General features: G+C 47.5%; 1 pseudogene; it reads left to right on the top strand.

The window, feature by feature from the left end:
• Positions 1–5,154: 5,154 nt before the first annotated feature.
• On the top strand, positions 5,155–6,462 carry LOC140263397 (olfactory receptor 14J1-like; annotated as a pseudogene).

Below are 6,462 nucleotides of genomic sequence, written 5' to 3'. Positions count from 1 at the left end.
TAAAACCTCATCTAGTTTCTTACTGCCCAGCTCTCCAGCCTGTCCAGATCTCACTGAATGGCAGCACAGACTTCAGGTGTGTCAGCCAATCCTCCCAACTACATATCATCAGTAAACTTGCTGAGGGTGGCCACTATCCCCTTGTCAAGGTCACTGATAAAGATGTTGAACAAGACCGGACTCAGCACCAACCCCTGGTATACTACCCAGGAGCTACTTACATGACTCCAACTGTACTCTGCACTGCCAACAGCAACCCTCTGTGCTCTGCCAGTCAGACAGTTTCTCAACCTACCTCACTGTTTCCTCATCTTTCCCACTCTTCCTTATCTTTGTTATAAGGATATCGTGGGAGACAATATCAAATGGCTTGGTAGGTAGACGACATCTACCGCTCTCGCCCCCATCCACCCAGCTGGTGACAATGTCATAGAAGGCTGTCAGGTTGGTTGATCATGACCTCTCCTTTGTGGACCCATGCTGACTCCTCCTGACAACCTCCTTTTCATCCAGCTGTCTGGAGATGGCTTCCAGCACAAGCTGTTCCATCACCTTTCCAGGGACTGAGGTGAGGCGGCCTAGCCTGTAATAACCCAGATCTTCCTTCTTGCCCTTTTTGAAGACTGGAGTGACACTGGCTATCCTCCAGTCTTCAGGCACCTCCCCCATTCTCCAAGACCTCTCAAAAATTATAGAGAGCGGTTCAGAAAACACCTCTGCCAGCTCCTTCAGCACTCATGGATTCATCCCATCAGATCCCATGGCTTTATGACATTGGTGTGGCCTAGGGCGCTCACGGACCACCTCTTCCCTGACTAAAGGCAAGCCTTCCCATTCCCCAGGCCCTCTCACTGGGTCTGGGATTCCTAAGGGAGAGCTTTTTCACTGAAGACAGAAGCAAAGAATGCCTTCAGTATCTCCAGCGTCTCAGCATCACTCATTACCAGAATACCCCCCTCACTTAGTAGGGGACCCACAGTCTCCCTAGTCTTCCTTCTATTCATAACATACTTTATAAATAAATAAATAAATAAATAAATCCTTTTATTTTTCTTTTTTAATGAGTGTCAACCAATTTATGTAATACTATGTTCTGTTTGCAAGGAACTGTGTGAGAGAGGTGGGCCAATCTGTGCTGTTTCTGGTGTTTATAACTGAATAATACAGACCCTTAATGGAAAAGTTATATGGTAGTAAGGGTGTATATGGATCTAAAAAACAGTATTGTTTGACAAACTGTTTGATGGCATAAGAAAGTGTAATTGTTGATGGCATATGGAAGTGTACTTGAGGTGTGTGGAAGTGTAAATGAGGGTACAAATAGTGGAATAGTTTACAGAGGAAAAAAGGGATAAAGAGGAAGTGATTTTATCTGCACTGACATGAGAGCAACTCCTCCTCACCTTTCCCCTGCAAGCAGATCAGAGCAGAGTCACAGTGCCCATGTATCATGTAGTGTTATTCTGCTTACCAAATGGAGGAGGTCACAACAGAAGAGGCAGGCCTTCCTCTCTGCTCCATCCGTGGCATACTCTGGAGTTCAAGGCATTTGCAAAGCTATGGCACATGTAAGGTCTTTCACTGATGGACACCCTTAATTTGCTCTGGGCTCTCATTTCAATTGCAACTAAATAACTCTGGGGTCATGCCCATTGACAGGAAACTGGCAAATGTTGTCTCCTTGTAAGGAAGAGCAAGAATGATGACATGGGCAATTATGGACCTGTCAGTCTCACTCCAGTGCTGGTAAAATTATGGAGAAAATGATGTTGGGAGTTATGGAAAAACAGCTGAAAGACAATTCTGTCATTGGTCGCAGCCAACACAAGTTCCTGAGGGGACGGTCCTGTTTAACTTCAGGTCCTTTTATGACACGGTTATCCATTTAGCTGACCAAGGTAAGCCAGTTGAAAATGGATGAAACCTTGAGGAATTCAGTAGAGCTTTTGATACTATTTCTCACAGCATCCTTCTAGACAGAATGTCCTGCATGCAGCCTAGACAGAAACAGAACGTAGTGGGTGAGCAGTTGGCCAACAGGACAGGCCCAAAGGATTACAGTCAGTGGATCCATCGGGCAGGTAGATGGTCACTATCTGGGTTCCTTAGGGCTCCATTTTTGGGGCCACTTCTCTTTCATGTTTTTGCAGATGACCTGCATGCAGGACTTGGAGTTGTTCTGAGCAAATTTGCTGATTGGAGTGCTGTTGCCTCCAGTGAGGGTGGAGAGGACTTGCAGAGAGATGTGGACAAGTCAGAGAAGTGGGTACCAGTTGGTCCTAAGCACCAAGTGCATAAAGCATAACAAGAACAAGTGCCTGATTGTGCACCTGGGTAGGAGCAACCCTGGACATACACACTGACTGGATATGGGACACTAGAGAAGTCTGACTGAAAAGATTGGAGGTCATGGTCAGCATCAAATTGAACATGAGTCAGCAATGTGCCCAGGCAGCCAGGAGAGCCAGCGGCCCATTGGAGTGCATCAAGCAAGGTACTGCCAGCTGGGTGAGGGAAAGTATCGCCCCTCTCCGCTCTACATTGCTACAGTCACATCTGGAGCACTGGGTTCAATTCTGGGCAACACAGAACATAAAGGACATCAAACTATGGGAGGGTGTGCAAAGGTGGGCACTGGAACTGAGAGATCTGAAGTTCAGAGTTCCACTTGGATTGACTGATTGTTCAGACTTGGCCATTCTCACATCCCACAGCCTGCAAGGACACACAGTGCACACATGGGACATGAACCTCACAGCATCTTTGCACTCCATGCAGAGCCTGGGATCTCTTGTCCCCTTGCCTTTCATTTAACATCATACAGACCTCCATCCACTGCTTCAGGAAGGATCTTTAGTCAGCATGAGGTTCTCCCTCAAGTGCCAAGTGGCCTTTCTGCTTCATAAGAAAAAGCAGGGGTTTCTCAGCATCAGAGCCACCATGCCAGTGCCTTTGCCTGCCTGTACTCATGGCTTCCAATTATCTGCTCTAACAAGTCCCTGGGGAAGCTTGCTTGTTAGTGTCCCTCAGTGGGCCCATTCATACTCTAAGAATCTTCACTGTTACTTCTGCCTTTGTCTTGTTGAGCACTTTGTGCAGTCTTCTCTCTGCACTGGAGGTTGACGAACTCGGCATCAAGTGCCGCCTGGGGCCCATTATCACCTGAAGAGCCTCCTGTGCCTTGTGCCTTCCTGTCATCCTCTTCAAATTTTCATAGCGTGTACAGCAAAATGGGGAGATATCTAGAAAGAGCTTAAAGTGGCTGAAGCCGGCAGTCGTTTATTGTTTATTTATTTATATTTGAGTTTAAACAAAACATTAAAGCAGCACTGTGCAACTGGTATCAATCCTGAATGTTCCCAATGAGTTCTGTTGTGTTACTGTGTGGACAAATGTCCTCCTCAACCTCCCCACCCTATTTCTACTCACATTGGCCCCATGGGACTTGCATCAATTTTCCTCACATCACTCTTCTCTGCAGCCACCCGCTCAGTGTTAAAACTCCTCTGCACTAACTCCAATTATCTTTCCACAGAGAACCAGCGGCACATGGGTCATGAAAGAATTCCTTTTGTTTTTGGCCAACAAACAGCAGGAAAAGTGTTGCAATTGAATGAACAGTAAAACACAGTGATCAACTGCATGCCATGACCAAGCTGCATCTATTGAGGTTTGTCTTTCACTGGGAAAATTTGTACAAGAAATGAGTTAGACACAGACATGATGCTGTTGACTTTCAGGAGCTGTTGGCCGTCAGGAACCCAGGGATATCTCAGGGGAGAGGAGTGGGAAGGATGAAAATGTCATCCTATTCTGCTGGGCTGGGCTCCTGGGACTCAGGAAGCTCATACAAATGGGCAGTGCTGCAGAGAGACAGCTGTGCCCAGGAGCAGCTCTTGTGCACAGCACAGCCTGCAGGTGACAGAAAGAGAGGAGAGAAAGGGGAGAGAGCTTGCAGAATGTGAATGGTCTGAGCGGGATGTGAGCTCAGTGCAGGAGCATTGCTCACAGATCACGACACGGTAAGTCTCACTGCAGACCATGTAGATGCTATTCAAAGAGGGTTAACTAAATGCGGGACTAAATGTGGATAGTTCTGAAGCAGAACTGGCTTCAGGCACTGCATGTTTCTTTTCAGGGGAAAAAGACTTCTGTTTTAGCTGAGGGTTTCCATTCTGCAGTATGAAAGCACAGCCCTGAGGGCTGCGTGTCCCAGCACGGCTGCAGTCTGTGCAGACGGGGCTGCAGGCGGGTGCCAAGGGCTGTCCTGCAGAGCAGGGTCCCTGCTGTTCAGGGGGAGATGTGTGAGTGGAAGGAGTCCCCCGGCAGGGCTTCTTGCTGCCACAGCTGCTGCCTGTGGCAGGGAGATCACAGCTCCACTGCACAACTGAATGTTTGTAAGGGTGCTTTGCAAGAGGAGAGCCAAGGCAGGGATTTTCTATTTCCTGGTCTGAGGGAAGGGAGAAAACATTGGTGGCAGAAATCTAAAAGGGGCTCTCACAGCTCTGAGAATTTTTCTTCAGTCAATTGCTTGTTTTGTGAACAGTCACACATGATGCGCTGTCAGTCTCCTCTTTCTCAAAGGATGGAACCAATTGAAATGATCATCATTTTCAGCAGACATGAATAATTCACTTAACCTGAGAACAAGCAGCTTTTTCAAACTGAAACTGAATGGCACAGAGGTTGGGTTTTGGGACGCTAAGAGCAGGTTGGGGTAAGGATATGAGGCATAAAACAGATGAAAATATCCAGGGAGACAGGATAAGATAAGAAAATATGTGGAAGGTTAGAGCTCCAAATGTTGCTTCTGCTTAAGGAATGATGAACTGCATGAAATTAAAAGCAAGTAATGGTGCTAAATGTACACTGTTGTAGGAGAATGAAAAACATTTCATATAAAAGCAGGAGGAGTATCTCTGAGAATGGTCTGGACTTGTCATTGTCTTCTGCACACTGAGCAGGACTCCAAGCCAGGAACAGCAGATGCCCAACAGCAGCTCCATCAGCGAGTTCCTCCTGCTGCCGTTGGCAGACACGCGGCAGCTGCAGCTCCTGCACTTCTGGCTCTTGCTGGGCATCTACCTGGCTGCCCTCCTGGGCAACGGCCTCATCAGCACAGCCGTAGCCTGCGACCGCCGCCTGCACACCCCCATGTACTTCTTCCTGCTCAACCTGGCCCTCCTCGACCTGGGCTGCATCTCCACCACTCTCCCCAAAGCCATGGCCAACGCCCTCTGGGACACCAGGGCCATCTCCTACGCAGGATGTGCTGCACAGCTCTTTTTCTTCGTCTTCTTCTTCTCAGCAGAGTATTACCTTCTCACCATCATGTCCTATGACCGCTATGTTGCCATCTGCAAGCCCCTGCACTACGGGACCTTGATGGACAGCAGAGCTTGTGCCACCATGGCAGCAGCTGCCTGGGGCGCTGGGCTTCTCAGTTCCCTGTTGCACACTGCCAGTACGTTTTCACTGCCTCTCTGCCAAGGCAATGTTGTCAACCAGTTTTTCTGTGAAATCCCCCAGATCCTCAAGCTCTCCTGCTCAGCCTCCTACCTCAGGGAAGTTGTGTTTCTCATTTTTAGTGCCAGTTTAGCCTTTGGGTGCTTTGTTTTCATAGTTGTGTCCTATGTGCAGATCTTCAAGGCCGTGCTGAGGATGCCCTCAGAGCAGGGACAGCACAAAGCCTTCTCCACGTGCCTCCCTCACCTGGCCGTGGTCTCTTTCTTCCTCAGCACTGCATTTTTTTGCCAACCTGAAGCCCCCATCCATTTCCTCCCCACTCCTGGATTTAACAGTGGCAGTTCTGTACTCAGTGGTTCCTCCAACACTGAACCCTATTATCTACAGCATGAGGAACAGGGAGATCAAGCACACTATCAGGAAGGTGTTGCAATACACATTCTTCCAGCTTCCAGAAAGTGCACATCTTCGTCTCAGGATTCCCAGTGATGGTTCTTTATGTTTTATGCATCTTTGATTGTTTGATATTGTGTGATATAGCAACCCACAAAAAAATAAATAAATAAATAAATAAATAAAATAATAAATAAAAATATAAAAAAAATGCTCGAACTTATAAATACAAATGTATTTCACTTCTTTCCTACCTAATTTCCATTTCTCACTCCAAGAGCATATGTAAACATGGAACCAGATTCCCTGAACTGGTTAAGGGATTTTTAAGTGCACTCAGAATAGATTTTCCTTAGCTCTTCTCCCTACCTTGTCTGGCTACGGGGAAGGGAGCCATAAACAGCAGCACAACGTGCTCTTTTCATTCCTGCTCTCTTTACACTGCCACGGTGCTCTCACATTCTCTCATTTGTGCAAGCCTGAAGATTTCGTGTGTCTGACTACAGTCCTGTTGTCTCTACAGCAGCACTGCTGTGCTGCGGTCAGTAGCCGGCAATATGAACGACTGTGTCAGAGCTGTTCTCCTTGCAGGCACTGCCATAA

The sequence above is a fragment of the Excalfactoria chinensis genome, chromosome 30 (genome assembly GCF_039878825.1).
Source record: "Excalfactoria chinensis isolate bCotChi1 chromosome 30, bCotChi1.hap2, whole genome shotgun sequence".
NCBI lineage: Eukaryota > Metazoa > Chordata > Aves > Galliformes > Phasianidae > Excalfactoria > Excalfactoria chinensis.
Note: the sequence above shows the minus strand (reverse complement) of the source record. Positions and strands in the feature narration are given on the sequence as shown.